Source organism: Hydra vulgaris, chromosome 05, assembly GCF_038396675.1.
Source record: "Hydra vulgaris chromosome 05, alternate assembly HydraT2T_AEP".
Classification (NCBI taxonomy): Eukaryota; Metazoa; Cnidaria; class Hydrozoa; order Anthoathecata; family Hydridae; genus Hydra; species Hydra vulgaris.
This window is the reverse complement of record NC_088924.1, coordinates 42325001-42343888: the sequence shown is the minus strand read 5'-3', so window position 1 is coordinate 42343888 and position 18888 is coordinate 42325001. Positions and strand designations below refer to the sequence as shown.

Genomic DNA, 18888 nt, shown 5'->3' with positions numbered 1-18888 from the left:
TTTTCTTTTTTCCCAAAAATGGGAAAGTTTATGTTGTTCAAGTTATGTTCACTATTTAACTCTTGTTCATTGAAAGACATTTTTAGTATATTTTATGAAAGTCTAGGTTTATTTATAAAAATTTACTAACTGAAACTTATCAATATCAATATATACTTATAATAATTAGTATTTTAGTTGCCTAGTTAATTATACTTATTTGATTTATAAAACGTAATTAAATATTTTTAATATGCCGCGTTTCGTAAGTGTTTTTCCGATATGAAGTTGTTTCGCAAGTTTCAGTGCGAAAGAGTTTCGTTTTGAAAGAAATTTGGTTTTTTACATTATTTCAAAAAATAAAACCTTAAAATGTTCATATGTTGCAATACTGAAATATAAAATTTATCATAAACATTTTGGTATATAAAAATTTTAATTTTTACAATTATATCAGTTTGGCCAACAAAATTTTTTCATAGACTTCAAAACGTTGTTCAGCGAAAGAGCTCGTTCCGCAAGTGCGACTTCCGTAAGCGCTACTTTCGTATGTAGCAAAATAGCTTTATTTTATAATTCAACTTGCGAAAGGCAACATTTCGTAATTAGCATTTGCGAAATGAACATCGACGGGTTTTTTTGTTTCGTAAAATTCGGTACGAAAAAAAACAATTCCTGATTCTCAATATCCTTCCGAAAGAATTTTATTTTTCCGGAATTGTACGAAATATTCCGGTTAACAACTCTAGAAAATTTACAGTAGTTAAGACATTTGTGACTTCCTGTAATTTATGATGTAATATATGATGATGATGATGATGATGATGATGATGATGATGATGATGATGATGATGATGATGATGATGATGATGATGATGATGATGATGATGATGATGATGATGATGATGATGATGATGATGATGATGATGATGATGATGATGATGATGATGATGATGATGATGATGATGATGATGATGATGATGATGATGATGATGATGATGATGATGATGATGATGATGATGATGATGATGATGAATATTGTAAGTATAATTTATTTAATTTTTTTTCAAACTGTTCTTATTTACTATGAAAAAACTTTTGTTACATAAAAAACTTTTTAATCTAGTTAAAAAAATTGCTTTAATAATTAGCTTTAAAATTTAAAACCATCTAAAATTAAGGTTAAGTTAAAAAAAAAATTTATTCTATTTTTTTGTTAAATTCAAAACTCCAAACTTTTATTTATAATTGGATTTCAAAACAAAATTTAAAATAAATTAATTAATACATACCAAAAATGTATAAGTTAAATTTTGAAAGAAATTAACAGAATTATGACCAGTTGCTGCAATAGCAATTCCAACAGTAGTATAATCATAATTTATTTTTCTGTTATCTGGTGTCAACATTAAGACTGAAGTTGAAAAATTTAAACTTATATCCGTGTTTATAAATTGCACATAAAATAATTCACTCTGGCTTGTAACAAAGTAAAGAGTTAATAAATTAAAGGCTCCACGACGACCACATTCATAATCTGATTGGTTAAATGTTATAGGATCTCCTTAAAAAAACAACTATTTTTTATAATAATTTATGAACAAAAAACTTTTTTTTTAATAGAACTTTTATATTATCAGCTAAAAATAAAATTATCTAACTGTTTTTAATTATTGATTTTTTAACTGTAACTCACTCCTAACAAGACTGCAAGTAACCACTATTAAGTTAAGAAATACTAGAAAACAAAGAATTGAGTTACAGAGTAAGGAAACAATTAATAAAAGACTCAAAGTTGTAGGTTGTACGAGTCAGGAAAACATGAAGATGGAAGAGAGTTCCAAAGGGTTGAAGTGCAGGAAAAAAACTAGACAAATAAAGGTTTTTAGAGCATTCAGGGACAGATACAGTAAAAGGATGATATTTTGCTGAATGACAAGCCAAGCAAAAATGAGTGTTAGTTGATGGAACAAAAGATGATAGCTCCTTTGAGGAGCCACCATGATAGTATTTTAAAAAATCAGAAAGAGACACAGCCTTATGGCGATGGGAGAGAGGCTCAAGCTTGGCAGATAGCGCAGGTCCAACTATGTTTACAATGTGTTTTTGAACCTTGTCTAAAAGAGAAAAAGCATCATTAGATAAACCAGCCCAAATATCACAACGGTGTTCCATACAAGGGTGAATAAGAGGTTTGTAGAGGTAGAGAATGGAATTAGGAGTAAGAAAATGGCAAGCATGATAAAGAGAAGCAAACTAAGCAGATGCTAACTTAGCAATTGATTGTAAATATGGTTTCCATGAGAGGTCAGTAGTGAAAAATAATCCAAGAAGACATAAAGAAAAGGACTCATTAAGAGAATGGCCATTTATCAATATAGGAATGTCGACAGTATTGCAATAGCTGTTTGCAGTAAATAACTGAGTTTGGTTGGAATTGAAATTCACAAGCTATCAGTTACAGAAGTGAGATCAGATTCAAGATTGGCTGCCTGTTTTAAATTGAAAAGAGAAGACTTTTTGTTAAGATAGGAGTATAAAGTTGAGTTATCAGCAAATAAAGCCACTTCGGATGTAAGATTGTCAGGAAAACCATTATTGTAGATAAGAAATAAAACAGGACCACAGATAGAACCTTAAGGTACCCCAAAATTTACAAAAAATGAAGAAGAGTGTTGGCCTTCAAGAAAGACTAACAAAACCATTGGGAAAAAGATTTGAAAAAAAACTTCTCTCAAAAACTTTCCTAGATATGCCATATGAAGCAATAGTGCGTGAATAATGCAAAAATGCACAATATAACCATTCAGTCACAACAATTAGCAAGTCAGCTATAGAGCAAGAAGATCAAAAACTGTATTGATTGTCTGACAGTAAGATAATTGACTCAAGATGGAAGGCTAAAAATTTGTTGATAAAATACAAAAAGACCTTGCTAATAACAGATAGAAGACTGATCACACAATAATTGGAGGGCTAAGAACGTTCACCAGAGTTTTTAAAAACTGGAACTACAGATGCCATTTTCCAGCAGTCACAAAAACAAGATTCAGCCAAGCAAAACAGTTCTAGAGAATGCTTTTGTTAGACTATGACAGGAATGTTGTCTCGACCATAAGCCATAAAAGAGTTTAATTGAGATATCACTTTAGCAACAGAAGCTGGAGTGATTTGAATGTCTAACAATGGGTTAGACCTAAGGAACATCACGAAGAAAATCACAAAAAGAATCCTAGTCAGCATTAGGGTGGTAGTAAGTAGTGCAATGATAGGGTAAATCCAAAGAAGTTGAGAAAAGTTGTCAAAAATGAAAGATTTATAGAGATAAACTACCTAAGAAAGGAAAAGGAGAAACTGAACACAAGTTAGGGTCAGAGACAAGACACAAATCAAGAAGTGAAGGTAAGAGATTAGTAAGAGTCACAAAGTTAACTATCTGAGTAAGTATTGAGAAATTATGGAAAGTGGTGTTAGAGCCAAGCCATTCAGCGTGAAGAGCATTATTAATTCTCCAATAACAGCATTATTGGCAGAAGGGTAAATAGAAAGACCATGGTCAATTTGATTAAAAATTACATCTGAAGAGTGCAGTATTAAGAAGAAGGAGAACAATTAAGAACAAAGAGAAAGGTGATTGAGTGAAAAGGTGCTAAGTGGAAACACTTAAAAGAATGGTCAATGCTAAGTGGAAACACTTAAATGAATGGTCAATGGAATCAAACCCGATTTCTCGACAAATAGGTAAACTGATATGTAAGTATGATAAGCCAAGCATGTGACTGTTAGAGTCTTTGTGAATCAAAGGATAGTACCCATCAACAATGAGGTCTGAAGAAGGAATACCAGGATATAAATTAGTCTCACAAAGAGCAAGCAAGTCTGGTGAATTTTGCAAAAGGTAGATTCAACTGATGTAAAGTTACTTCAAAGACTACAAATATTTGTGAAAGAAACATTGAAACAGTTAGGTGGTGGGATGGTTTTTTCTGTTTAATATTATGGGTTACTTTTGACGCGATTTAAGTTTAAAGAGAGCTTGACTTATTTATAGATATAGCATGGCATCCTAAACAATGAGCTATGCAATTATCTTGGTCCTGTTAATTAACCCAAATACAGTAATCTCAGTCCTGTTAATTAAGTCGAAACTTAGGGCTTTTTTGTGGCCTCCAGAATACGCATGAAAAATATTAACAGGGACACCATCCATGCACAACATGGCAATGCTAATACTCTGATATTTTACAGTTGTTGATGGAATCAGCTAACCTCAGAACAATTAAGCTAAGTTTTAGAGTTGTACCATTGTTAGGAAATAAGAGGAAAAGTTGCATAGCCACTATCAAGGAGGCACAAGCAAAAAGCTATGACTAGAGTCAAGAAGATTTGTCATTCATCATCCTAGGCAGTAAACAATGTAACACAGGTTTACATCTATGCCAGCCTATTTGTAGACTGTAGATTTATTCTTTAATTATTTAAGTCTTTATTGTGATAATGGTTTAATAGTAATTCGTAAAAAATCTGGTCTATAGTTAATTAATTAGAAAAGATATTATAAAAAATTTTCAAAATTGGCTTTCTGATTAAAATAAGAACAAATTTAAATTTGAATTTTCTTTGTGTCAAATTTAACATCTCTGAAAATTCATTAAAAATCTTTTAAAAAACTTAATGATGAATTATTGTAAATTAATATTAACTCAAATTATCCACCCCAAATTCTAAAACAAATTTTAAGTAATAATAAAACAGCTAGCTAAATCAAAACTTCTCTGATGAAAATTCCTCAAAACATATTTACGAAGAAGCCCTTAAAAAAAGTGAATTTTAAAATTTTGAACTAAAATTTGACACTGAAAAAAAAAGAATGCAAAAAAGCGAAATAGATTTAGAGATGTAATTTGGTTCAACCACATATAGCAAAAGTGTTTCCACTAACATAGTGGAAATGCTTTAAAATTGATGCATAAACACTTTCCATCCTCTAATAGATTTTTATTCAAAATACAGTTTTTTTTTTAAGTTTTTTTTTAAAACATCTTCGCTTCCAACAAGGCTACAAGCAACCACTAATTAAAGTTGGAAGTTACTGAAAGAGAAAAGATGAAGATTGTAGAGCAAGATAAGATTAAAGGATTGCAAACTAGACGAATAAGAGTTTTTGTAGCACTTAGGAAGAGTCACAGAAAAAGGATGACACTTAATTGAATGACGAGTAACACAAGAATGAATTTTAGTAAATGGCACAAGAGATGTTAGCTCTTTAGAGCAGTGCCCATAATAGTATTTGTAGAAAAGTGAAAGAGAAGCAACATTACGACAATGTGATAATGGTTGGAGGTTGACTGCAAGAGCAGGTCCAACTATGTTTACAATGCGTTTTTGCACCTTGTCTGAAAGAGAAAGGACATCATTAGAAGATCTACCTCAGATATGGCAATAGTATTCCATACAAGGCCAGATTTGAGATTTATAGAGATAGAGAATAGAATCCGAAGTAAGTAAGTGTCAAGCTCGCAATGATGCAACCTTAGCAGATGCTAACTTTAAAACTGATTTGATATATGGTTTCCAAGAAAGATCGAAAGTAAGAGTTAATCCTAGAGGATGAAGAGTAGATAACTCATCAAGTACATCATCATTCATAAATATAGGAAGATCGAAATTATTGCAATAACAATTGGCTGAAAAAAATTGAGTTTTATCTGTATTGAAGTTCACCAGGCACTGTGAGCCCCATGCTGCAGCAGAAGTGAGATCCTTATTAAGCTCAATGCTCCCTCCAAGCAATCAGAGAGTGTTGGTTTCTTATCACGACAAGAATAAATGGTAGTATCATCAGCAAACAATGCCACCTTAGATGTGAGAATATCTGGAAAATCATTAATGTAAATTAAAAAGAGTATAGGGCCAAGAATAGAACCTTGAGGAATCCCTGAAGTAACAGAATAAGAAGAAGAGTGCTGTCCATCGAGGACAACTTTTATACTACGATTGGAAAGGAAGGATTCAATAATCTTAAAGATGTTGCAAGATACACCATAAGAAAAAAGCTTATGGAGAAGACCAGCATGTCAAACTTTATCAAAAGCTTTTGAAATATCAAGAACAATGGCCTTAAGCTCTCTACCTTTATCTAATGGACAATAAAACCTATCAGTTATTACTGTTAGCATATCAGCTGTAGAACAAGAAGATCGAAATCCATATTGATGGTCAGAAAGTAAGTTATTAGATTCAAGATGAGAAATTAAGTGTTTGTTAATTAAAGATTCAAAAACCTTGCTTATGATAGGAAGAAGACAAATGGGACAGTAGTTAGATGAATCAGATCGTTCTCCAGAATTTTTGAAGATAGGGATAACAGATGCTGCTTTCCAGTAAGCTGGAAAACAAGACTCTGATAAGCACTTGTTGAATAGTTTTGAGAGTATAGACGAAAGCTCCGGAGAAGACTTCTGCAAGAAAATAACAGGTATGTTGACCGGGCCACAAGCTGTAGGAGAGTCTAGGCAGGAAATCAATTTAGATACAGAATCTGGAGTGATACACATGCTAAGCAATCGATCAACCTGTTTGTTTGCAATATCAGGTAGAAAGCAACTAGTGGAATCGAGAGATGATATTTATGAAAAGTTTTTAGCAAACAATTCAGCTTTGTCTTGTAGGTGAGATGATAAACTCTGAACCATACAAGAGAGGTGGAATTAAAGATTTGCCCTTATTATTAATACTATTAAAGATTCTCCTTAAGTTACGAGAGCCTAATTTTTTAAAATGAGATACGAGATTTCATGACTTGAGAATAGTGGGCTTTGGCGTTGGACAAAACCTTTTTACAATGGTTTCTATCAGTAATAAACAGTAATAAATTAAAGTAATTTTTACAATGGTTTCTACTGGTTGATACTGGTACAATTTTAACACTTTCTACTGATTGGTACTGGTACAATTTTTACAATGGTTTCTAATGGTTTCTACTGGTTCAAATGGTTAACTACTACTACTCCTACTTTTTACAATGGTTTCTAATGGTTTCTGCAGAAATAAACTAAAGCAATTTTTACAATGCAGTAATAAAGCAGTAATAAATTAAAGTAAGCTACACAAAAAAAATGAAAAGAATCATAAAAGGTCACAATAATGATTTGTTAAATGAAAAAAAAATCCTAAACTAAAAAACTACAGAAAATCATAACTGTAAACAAAAAAATAACTGTCCAATCAATGAAAAATGTTTATCAAAAAACGTGGTATTAAAAAAGTGTTTTTTTCCTCTAAGAATGTACCTGATAAGCAATATGTTGGCTAAATGGAAAAAACAATTTGCCAACCATGAGCAATCATTTAAAATTATTGATGATTTTATACTGAATTGGTCAATCCTTAAAACAGCACCTCCATATAATAATATTTCCAAAAAATGCATATTATGTTTTTAAGAAAAATTTGAAATAATATCACATGGAAAACAAAAATCTTTTTAAATAAAAAATTTCAATTGATTTCTAAATGCAGGCAATTTTTGGTATAAATTCCTGATGTCTTTCTAGATGAAACAAAGTGCAAAACTAAAAAACTTTGATAAGTGATTTTTTTATGATTTCTAATTTATTATTGCTCTGTTCTTTTAAAAACATTGAGCACTCTATTTTGTAGAACACATTTAAAATTATTTGTTTATATATATATATATATATATATATATATATATATATATATATATATATATATATATATATATATATATATATATATATATATATATATATATATATATATATACATAGATATTTGCGGAACTCTTTTATTTTTAGTTAAAAAATACTCATAGGTTTTATTTTAAAATATCAATTTTAGCTCGCCATTATAAGCCATTATATTATATATATATATATATATATATATATATATATATATATATATATATATATATATATATATATATATAAATATACATATATATATATATATATATATATATATATATATATATATATATATATATATATATATATAAATATACATATATATATAAATATACATATATATATATATATATATATATATATATATATATATTTATATATATATAAATTAGTAAAAACACTTATCTAACTTTTATCTTCGACAGCTTGTTTCTCCATCAGTAAGTTCATCAGGCTTCCTGATGGACTCCAGTAGGTTGATGAACCTACTGATGGAGAAACAAGCTGTCAAAGATAAAAGTTAGATAAGTGTTTTTACTAATTTATTATTGCTCTGTTCTTTAAGAACATTGAGCACTCTATTTGTAGAATACAATGACATAATTTATTTATATATATATATATATATATATATATATATATATATATATATATATATATATATATATATATATATATATATATATATATATATATAAATTAGTAAAAACACTTATCTAACTTTTATCTTCGACAGCTTGTTTCTCCATCAGTAAGTTCATCAGGCTTCCTGATGGACTCCAGTAGGTTGATGAACCTACTGATGGAGAAACAAGCTGTCAAAGATAAAAGTTAGATAAGTGTTTTTACTAATTTATTATTGCTCTGTTCTTTAAGAACATTGAGCACTCTATTTGTAGAATACAATGACATAATTTATTTATATATATATATATATATATATATATATATATATATATATATATATATATATATATATATATATATATATATATATAAAACTAAATAATTATTAAGATATATTTCAATTACATTGAATTTTCACGCAATAGCGATCATCAGATATAACAACAACAAAAAAGTATCAACAAAAAATGCTAAGGTGGCACTTTGACACAAGATTGGTTGGTTTATTATATTGATTTAATGGTGACATAGTAATGTGGCATTTTTCTGTCAAGTATAAATTTCAAAGTTTACTACCAGGTTCGAATGGCTTTGTCTGATCGAGAATATTCCATTTTACTATAGGTTCTAAGGCTTTATTTTTACATTCCCACACAAATTTCGAAATTTCTGTGGAGTTAGCCTCAATTTTTGTATTATACTTCTGGATATTTGGAATGAAATCAATCTTATCTTTGAATCGGCTCTATCAAAAGCTTATTAGAGATCATTTTTGCTATTGATTTAATGATACTTGGTGGATGATAAGAATTGATGTTAATATATAAAGGATTATCTCCTGGTTTTCTATAAAGTTTAAAAGTGTTCCCAGAAAGGTTAAACATGATATCAAAAAAATTTACAGTTTTTAAGTTTGGTCTGATTGGTTCAAACCCATACAATGACGTCAACATTTGTAATTATTATTTTGTTTTACTCAAAAAAATTTAGCCCAAACATTTTTTTTTAATCATTCTCTTTAATATGAACACAACTTGTCTAGGCACTTAGGGACCCCTTTAATACAAGGGGGGTGGCAATAAAAGATCAGATCGGAAGTTTTCAAGAAATGACCAAGATATGTATAGTTTAAAAGAAAAAATATTCTGAACCCCCTTTTTATTAAAACCTACCTGTTTTTTAGATTTGAACTTAAAGTCTCACCTCCTCACCCGCCTTTTATTCCCACCCCCTTGTTTTAAAAGAATCCTAAAGTGCCGAGACAAGTTGTGTTCATATTAAAAAGAATAATAAAAAAAATGTTTGGGCTGACCTTTTTTGAGTAAAACAAAATCATAAATGTATATAAAAAAAAATAACTTTGTTGTGTTACTCGAAGCTCGCTGTCTTTATGTTAGCCAGTTGCTTTAAGTCTTTAAAATATACGTCACATTCTACAGACTTTAAAATTTTTTCAAGCACATTTAATTCCAAATATTTTTAGTTTATGATGTCATTGTAAGATTTTTTGATTTTTTAAATCGAATTTTTTTTTTTAATATCATTTGTTTTTGTTTCCTTTGTTTTTTAAAATAAGCGTTTATCATTTATAGAGCGCGAGAACCAAATAAAATAAAGATTTTGATGATAAACTCTTAAATATATAAAAAAGATCACCTTTTTACATATTCTGAAACTTTTTTCTTTTTATTATATACTTTGAATCTATTTATTATTTAATATTTTATTATATATTCTGAATCTTTTTTCTTTTTATGTAAATTTTTCTAGTTTTTCTAAGCCGTTTATTCCTATGAAAGTTTTGTTCTCCTATCGAAATGACATTTTACAAATTCCTAAGTTCTTAATTGATAATTATTTTTCGTAAACGACATCATTTATTAGAGATATTTGCGGAATTCTTTTATTTTTAGTTAAAAAATACTCATAGGTTTTATTTTTAACAAATTTACAGACACCTTTTCATTAATTATTGGTTTAATTAATGAAAATATTGTTTTATCCAGCTCACTTTGATGAATTATAACTTTCGAATCAAGCTCTTTAATCAACTGAACTTTTCTTAAATATTTATCTAACACATGTAGATTTGATTTGATAAATAAAATCAAACCTACATTTGATACCTGATTTGATAAATTTGAACCTGATTTGATAAATTTGAACCTGATTTGATAAATTTTTTAATTAGTTTTTTAGATTGAGCTCTTAAAATCATAAAAAGTTTTAATTCCAAAACAAAAATATCAATTTTAGCTCGCCATTATAAGAAAAACTAAGATGCCAGATTTTTATTTTCTTGTTTATTTAAAAGTATCCATCGCATACTTGCTATCTTAAAATAATTAAAATTTGTTCAAAAACTTGTCCAACTTGTTCAAAATTTATTAGTTGTTAAAAACAATGAAAAAAAACCTTTTTCTTGTAGAGTAAAATTTCATGCAAAATAGCCCACTAATTAAGGTGACCATAGTCCCGGTTTTACAAAGGAGAACGCAGTGTCAAACTGCGCTCTCCTAAATAAAAACTGGGACAATGGTCATCCTACACAACTTAAAGAGTGTTTTCTCAAGAACAATATTATATTAGATAATGATCTGAAACTTTTAAAACATGCTTTAGACATATATATGTACAAAATCAAAAAGTACATATATATATGTAAAATTTGCTGAAATTTTACATATATATATACAATTTCAGCAAAACATGAGATGGTCCAAGAGCAACCTCATAAAAATTTGCTCTACTTGACATGAAATGACCCATATAAACAAATGCCTGTCTTATTATATATATACATTTTTATATTTAAATTGGCGTAATTTAAATTGACATAATATATGAATGATAATTAAAAAACAACTTGTAATAAAACAAAACAACTTGTTACGTTTCTAATTTTAAAAAATAGCATTTTTTGGGGTTTGAGATTAATGTTTCTTCCGTGGAGACATGAAGAAAACATTTATGTTTTTACATATGTCAAATAAAAATGTTTTGCTAAAAATAGTGATGATCACAGTATGGGAACAAAAAAAGACCTAAAATTTGAAATGACTATACCATAAACGTGAGAGCAACAAGTTGATAAAACATTTTTTTTACTATTATTAACTAAATTAATATTCATCATTAAGTTGTAACATTCCTAAAATAATTTCATAAACATAACTACTTCTTGTTTGCGTTGTTACATTTCTAATTGAACACCAGAAATAAGCTCATTTTAAAAGTTTTTTACCTAATATAACCATTTAATTTGTTATTTTGGTCATCACCCAAGACCTCAAAATAAAGCAAAAATGCACCTAACCAAAACGCACCTTCATCAAAAAATTTTAGGCTTTTACTGTACCTCTTTGAGCAATTTTAACTTTTTAACACCGCTCCACCATTATATATATATTAGTGATGTAACACTTGCACATTTTAGGCTGATGCCGATACTGATGAATAAGAAAAGGCTGACACCAATGCCGATATCGATGGATTAACTAATTATTAAAATTTTTGAAAATATAAAACCATAAAATTTTAAATCATGTTAACCTATTTATGGATTATATTTATTTACTTAGTTAAAATAATATACATTTTTTAGTTTTTTTATCCATGAAAACTTTCAAAAAACAAATACAATTTTAGAGGAACGCAAGAAAATGGTATTACGATAAGCAGTTTACTTTGAATTTTAAACTCTTTATAAAAAGCAAATAAAATAAAAAATTAAAAATATATATATATTTTTTCTCAAAATAAAATAAAATAAGAGACTTCAAAATCAAATACAAAAATATTAATAACTTTAAGATTCTAAAGAAAGCACCAATAGCAGTTGTAACAATGTTCACTATTTAAAATTGTCTATACAAATATTGTAATGTAAAAACATAAGCATTTCTCCTGTTTCCGGAGTTAACCTATTTCGTCGTGAAGAATAAACTTGTCCTCCACAACTGAACAACTGTTCTCTTTTAACAGAAAATGGAGGGCATGAAATACTTCTGAGCTATTGGAACTAATTGCTTGAAGTTGTTTCTATTTGCTCTCCGCCATACTATAGGACTATCATGTTGCATGATAATGTCTTGGCTCAAATAAATTAAAACTTCATTTTTCAATTTTAAATAATGCTAGCATTGTGTTTCTAGCAGAACTTTATTTATTGATTTTTTTTTCGATTAAAGTGTTTTTATTTTTAATAAAATTTTCAAAGCATTTTTAAAAATCGAAATCTAGATTTATTGCACTTGATGACAATATGACCTCAGGTTAAAATTCCATATGATCTTTTTATTGAAGACTTTTTGAGCAATCTGCAAGCCATTTAATAATATTTTTAAAATAACTATCAGCTTCTTCATTTGGAAAAAAATTATTTTAATACCTTGGATATAAAAATGTGGCTAAAATGAGATTTTTGTCATTGAGATATTTTTCAAATCTTTCATTCGCTGATTTTTTACATTCTTTTAAAGTTGTCCCTAAAAACAATGGACACTTTTCAGTTTGAACTGGCATGGTTTTTATAACTTGTATAGTTGGAATTATAGCAGATGCAATTGCTTAACGCTCACTTAACAAATTTGTTATATCATTAAACATTTTTAAAAGTCGTAGTAATTTTTCTAAAATAATACATTCATTGTTTTCCAGTGACTTTAGTTTAAAGTTGTCATTATCACAACAAAATTGGATCAAAGCACGTCTCAAAAGTTCAAAAATTCTTTCAAACATAAAATATTGACTATTCCATCTTGTTGTAATGTCTTGTTTGAATCTATTTTCTGGCACTTGATATTGAATTTGATATTTTTGATAAGCTTTAAAAGATGTTGGCGAATGATTAAAACGAGTTACTATGTTTTTACAAGTTATTAATATATTTTTAATATATATCTGGGCAAATACAGGGTCATTCAACACAAGTTGCAAAGTGTGTAAAAAACAAGGCGAACTGTTGTAACCTGCCTCTCTTATTCCAGCTACCATATTAGCTGCATTATCTCTAGCGACTAAATGTACCTTCGAAGTTGGAACAATAATGACATTCATAGAACTTTGAATTGCTTCACTTATACTTTTGGCAGTATGCGATACATTGAGATAACAAACTCGAAGGATTGCAGATTTTTGATGAAATTCATTAGTTAACCAATAAGCTGTCAAGCTAAGAAATGAGCATTTTCCATTGGTAGATGCCCATCCATCAGTTGTAAATGAAATGTATGAAGCATCATTTATTTCTTTTTGGACATTTTGTCTTACTTTGTTGTATATATTTTGAAAAACAGTTTTTTTGTTTGAGTTTTTAATGTATTTTCTACTTGGAATGCAATAGTTACAATATAATGGTTTAGCAATCTTTGAAAACCAAAGTCTTCTACTATAGAAAAAGGTTAAATATTAACCGCAATCATTTCTGTAGTATATTTATTAATTAATTTAGACCTGTGATCATTAATGTCCCAGGCCTTTTTTCCCTCAAGTGTTTCAAACAAAATTTGTTGAGACTGTTTTGAGCAACTTGCATCAGTTGGCTTGATTTTCTTGAACACATTTTGTTCACTTTCTGCTCTCCTTTTGTTTTCTTCTTCATTAAGTTTTAACTCTTTGCATGCTATTTCTTTATGTTTTGTATAAATATGAGACAACATATTTGTTGTGTTAAAAGATTTAGATTTTTTTTGTTACCTATTGTAATCTTCAGTTTGCACGTGCTACATATTGCAATTGAAACATCTTCAGGAGAAATAGTAAAATATTTCCACACCAAACTGCGCGATTTTATTGGTATACCTTTTTCAAACAAAGCTGCTGCCATTCTGAATATATATTTGATTCTGCAACTAATTAACTTATTAGTAATTTTGATATCTTAATATTAATACTACAGAAATGTTTAACGTTTAATGTTTAATGTCGCTTTATTAGTTATGCTTTGAAAGAACGCGTTCTCAAAATGCACGCGGTCATTTGACATTTTTATTAGATAAAGTAGAAAGGATTTAAAGTAGAAAAGATTTTAATTTTTTAAATCGTTTATATTTTGTTTGTTTTAGTTTTTATTTTAGCAGTTTTATTTTTATTATTTTATTTCTTAGAAGGAAAATAGGGGTGTGGGTGTTATTTAAAGTTATACTAATGCTATTTCCATAAAATGGTTATTACTACTTTGAAATTTATGTGATGCTATTAACTATTTTTGTTCTTGTTTAGAAAATTTAGAAAAATTAAATTAAAATTTTGTGCCAACACTGACATGGCGTGTCACATGTTATTGTATGTAAAGGTTAAATTTTGTTATGAGGATTACAGTTCTTATGAAGAAAAAAAAAGGTAAGGAGTATTGTTTGTAAATATATATTTTGTTTACTTTGAATCTTTTTAAATTTTCTTGCATCTTTTTTAAAATTTTTGTTTGCACATGTTTATTGCTTGCATTTATGCTTTTTTGATATGTATGTGTATGTGTTAATAAGTGCTTTATAGTTGTTTTATCAATGTGTTTTTATAATAATGTAAAGTGTTTTTTTATTGTTTGTATATGTGTTAATATGTGTTATATATCTGTTTTTAAAAATGTATTTAAATATGTATATAAGGTATATATTTAACCTTATATACATATTTAAACACATTTGTTGTGTTTAAAGTTGGTACATATGTTTATATTATGTTATTTCAAAGTGTTGTGACTTGGTAAATGTGTAGAGTAAGATTTGCCAAATTTGCCAGCCAATTAATGTACTTTTAACAGAGGGTTACACAATGTGTTTAGTGTCAAAAAATACGAAATAATGTATTTTAATAACATTTTGCTTAATGTTCTTACTTATGTTCTGTTATATATAAATGTTATCTTACTTAAGTTATGTTATATACATATTATATTAACTTATGGTGTGTGCTATTGTTGTGTGTTGTTGCTTGGATGTTTTTTTGTTATCTTTTGAGTTGATAGACATTTGGCTTATCTTCATGTTAAATAGGTAATTTTATTAAAAATCACTGCTTTTAATCATTCACTTAAAGCCAATACAAATTATTTTGCCATATATACAATTTGTTTTATCTCAATTTTATTTTTTGGCTTTAGCGCTGTTTACTACATGATTTTGCTATAAATATTTTGGAATCATGATGTTCCAGCATAAATTATTTTGTAAAAGCTAATATGAAATAATAATATTTTTCAACTACTACTCTGGTAAATCACAACAGCTTTTCTCTATAAGGTGCATTGATTTTCGTTTTTTGTATGTAATGTTTTGCTTATTTATTTACTTATTCATTAGATTTTTTATTTTAGATTTATCAGATGATGTATTAATGTGGTATAGAAGAATGAAATATTGTAAAGTTTTGTGAGTTTTTGAAAAAAACATTTACTAATAATTTTTTTTGAAGAAATAATTTTTAAGTTTGCAACATAAGATTATTGTATAATTTATTTTAAATGGCAGTCTGTTATATATAAAAATTATTTTTGTGTGCTATTTAGAGTAGAAAAAAAATTATATAGGAAAGATCGCAATCTTCAGGATTCATTTAAGATTTTTTGTTACTACTTTCAATTAAAAGTGAAGTTTAAATGGATGATATTAGGCTAGAAGCAGATATTAGTTCAGAAAATGGAAATGTTAATAGGCAAGTTGTTTGCAGCACAAATGAAAGAGATAGACTAAGGCGAGATGAAATTAATAATAGACAAAGTGCTGCTTGACAAGCAGCAAATAATTCGAACCCAAATGAGGAGAGCTTGGATAGGCAAGTTGAAAATAATCGTTGCAGAAATGAAAGAGATAGGCTTAGGCAAGATGAAATTAATAATCGACAAAATGCTAGAAATGCTGCTAGGCAAGCAGCAAATAATTTGAATCCAAATGAGGAGGGTTTGGTTAGAAGTGTTGAAAATAATTGTCGCAGAAATGAAAGAGACTTAGGCAAGATGAAACTAATAATCAACAAAATGCGAGAATTGCTGCTTGATACGAAAGAACACATTATATATGCAATGCAAGAAGTAATACTATTCCAGATTATAATTATTTAGGAGAAATGAATTATATTTGTCAGCATTGTGGTGCTAAGAAATTTCCTGATGAAACACATTTTTTATGTTGCCATAATGGAAAGGTAGTTTTGTCGCAACCTTCATCATTTCCACAAGATTTAGAAGATTTATTTAAAGGAACCTATGCAGATGGAAATGCCAATCTGAATTTTTTAAAATATATTAGAAATTATAATGCCTGTCTTTCTTTTGCTTCATTTGAAGCAAATGCAGTTCAACCCATGAATCATGGGCCGCCATGTTTTAGAATATGTGGTCAAGTTTTTCATCGTATTGGTAATTTAAGACCAAATTAAGATGTTCCGCCGAGATACTATCAACTATACATCTATGATCCACTTGCAGCAGTAAATTTTAGAATGCAACAACGTGGTAATGATCTTTGCTTAAATGATTTAATGTTTCGATTGCAAATTATCATTAGTTAAGAAAACCCATTTGCTCTTGCATGTAAAAACATGGCTGAAGTGGAAGATGAAGAAATTTGTCGAGCAGCTTTAGAAGGTTGCTCAGTGTCAGTTGTAAAAATGTCTTTACTTGAAGGGCATGATAGATGTTGCTATAATCTTCCTCCACATAATGAAGTTTCAGTTGTATTTGTTGGTGGAGATGGTGCACCACCTGCTTCCAGGGAAGTTGTTATTTACCCAAGCGGTCATCCTCTTAAAACTATATCAAGTATGTCTGCTAACTTAGATCCTATGGTTTATCCTCTATTTTTTCAGAGGGGTGATGCTAGTTGGCATAATCAATTCGTTCACAACCCTGAATGTGCTACATTGGTTAGAAATCATGTTACATTATCTCAGTATTACAATTATAAACTTTCAGTTAGACAATTTTTTCCTTCACTTTTTTATGGCAAAAAACTGTTTCAGCAATATGCTGTTGATGCATATGTTAAATTTGAAGGCCAGCACCTTGCTTTCATCAGAAATAACCAAAATAAACTGAGAAGCGAGCAGTATGATGTCTTACATGAACATGTAAATAACCTTAGAAATGATCATAATGTTAGACCAGCGCGTGTTGTAGTTTTGCCATCAACTTATGTAGGAATTCCTAGAGCTTTAAAAAAAAACTTTGATAGACCTGACTTGGTTATTCAAGTATTTAAACTCAAATTAAATAACCTCAATGACATTTTTAAGCACGGTGTATTAGGGAAAGTTGTAACAAATGTTCAGATTATTGAGTTTCAAAAGTGTGGTTTGCCACATGTTCATATTTTACTTCACTTTGCAAATAATGATAAGCTTGAAACAGCTCATGATTTTTTTATTATATTTTTTATTATTTTTAGCATCCTCTTCATCCTGTGAAAACGGTGAGGTTATGCTTTATATTTTAATTTTAAAAAATTGTAAATATTTTTATTTTTTATTATATCCTTCTATTTGTAATTTTAGAGTCATTAATATTTAAGCAATATCAAATATATCACTCACAAACACCCAGGGCCTCTCTCAGAGAGGTCCTTCAATAAGTGGCAAAATAATGGCAGTATGGATAAGGCATCCTTTAAATGGAGGGCTCATCCATACCGGGGTGTTGGGAGACACCAAAGATAAAACAGCAACCAAAAGGTTGTAAATGTCTTCTATCAGTGAAGATATTTATAAATTTTTTATTGCCGCTTATTCTTCAGTGATTTTTTATTTTTACTTTTTAATTTTGTAATTTTTTTTTTAATTTGTAATTTTTTTTTTTTTAATTTGTAATTTTTTTTTATAATATACTGTTGTATATTTGGTTTGTTTTTGTCTTTTTTAATGAAAATTCTATTTGTTTTTCACCAATTAAACTTAAATATAGTTAAATTGATACACTACATTCATAATCATCATAATATGATGCTACATTTTATTGTTAAAAATAATTAATTGGTAGTTTAATTTATTGAAAACACTGCTTTTAAAATTTACTATAAGCCAAGACTATTTAGCTATGTAAATACAATTTATTTATATCTCTATTTGATTTTTTATCTTTAATGTTTTTAGTTTGGCTCCTTGAAGCATTTGTTTTTTTTGCTTTTTAACTAAAATATTTTAAATCTATTGTAATGTCGTTTAAATTTAACTAAAGTTTACTAAAAGCCAACGTAAAATAACGTCATAAAACAACACCGACAAGCTACATTATGACAGCAGTTTAAGTATGACAACAGGCTACCGAAAAGCAAGTAAATTGTTTTCCAGTTTGTTTTTTTTTTTTGTTTTTTTTTCTTTTATGTCTACTTATCTGTTACAATTTTTATTTTAGGTTTGTCATACGACACATTAATGCAATATAAAAGATCAAAGTTTAATTATTTTTTACAATTTGTTATACACATGTTTGATTGTAAATTAAGTTTTTTTTGTTTGAAACGTATTTGTACTCAATTGCTTAGTTATTTATTATAAATTTATTTAGTTGTGTGCATTTAACGTTTTAAAGACAATTTGAATGTATCAAGGGGATACCAAAAAATTAATAGCTCATGAA

General features: G+C 28.2%; 1 long non-coding RNA gene across 1 annotated transcript in view; it reads right to left on the bottom strand.

Annotated features, from left to right (window-relative positions):
- Positions 1–1264: 1264 nt before the first annotated feature.
- The window catches only part of LOC136080063 (uncharacterized), a 32564-nt gene continuing 14940 nt past the window's right edge, over positions 1265–18888 (bottom strand). The window contains exon 3 of the long non-coding RNA XR_010638426.1: positions 1265–1543. This is a non-coding gene — a long non-coding RNA (uncharacterized LOC136080063). The remainder of the gene's footprint in view (positions 1544–18888) is intronic.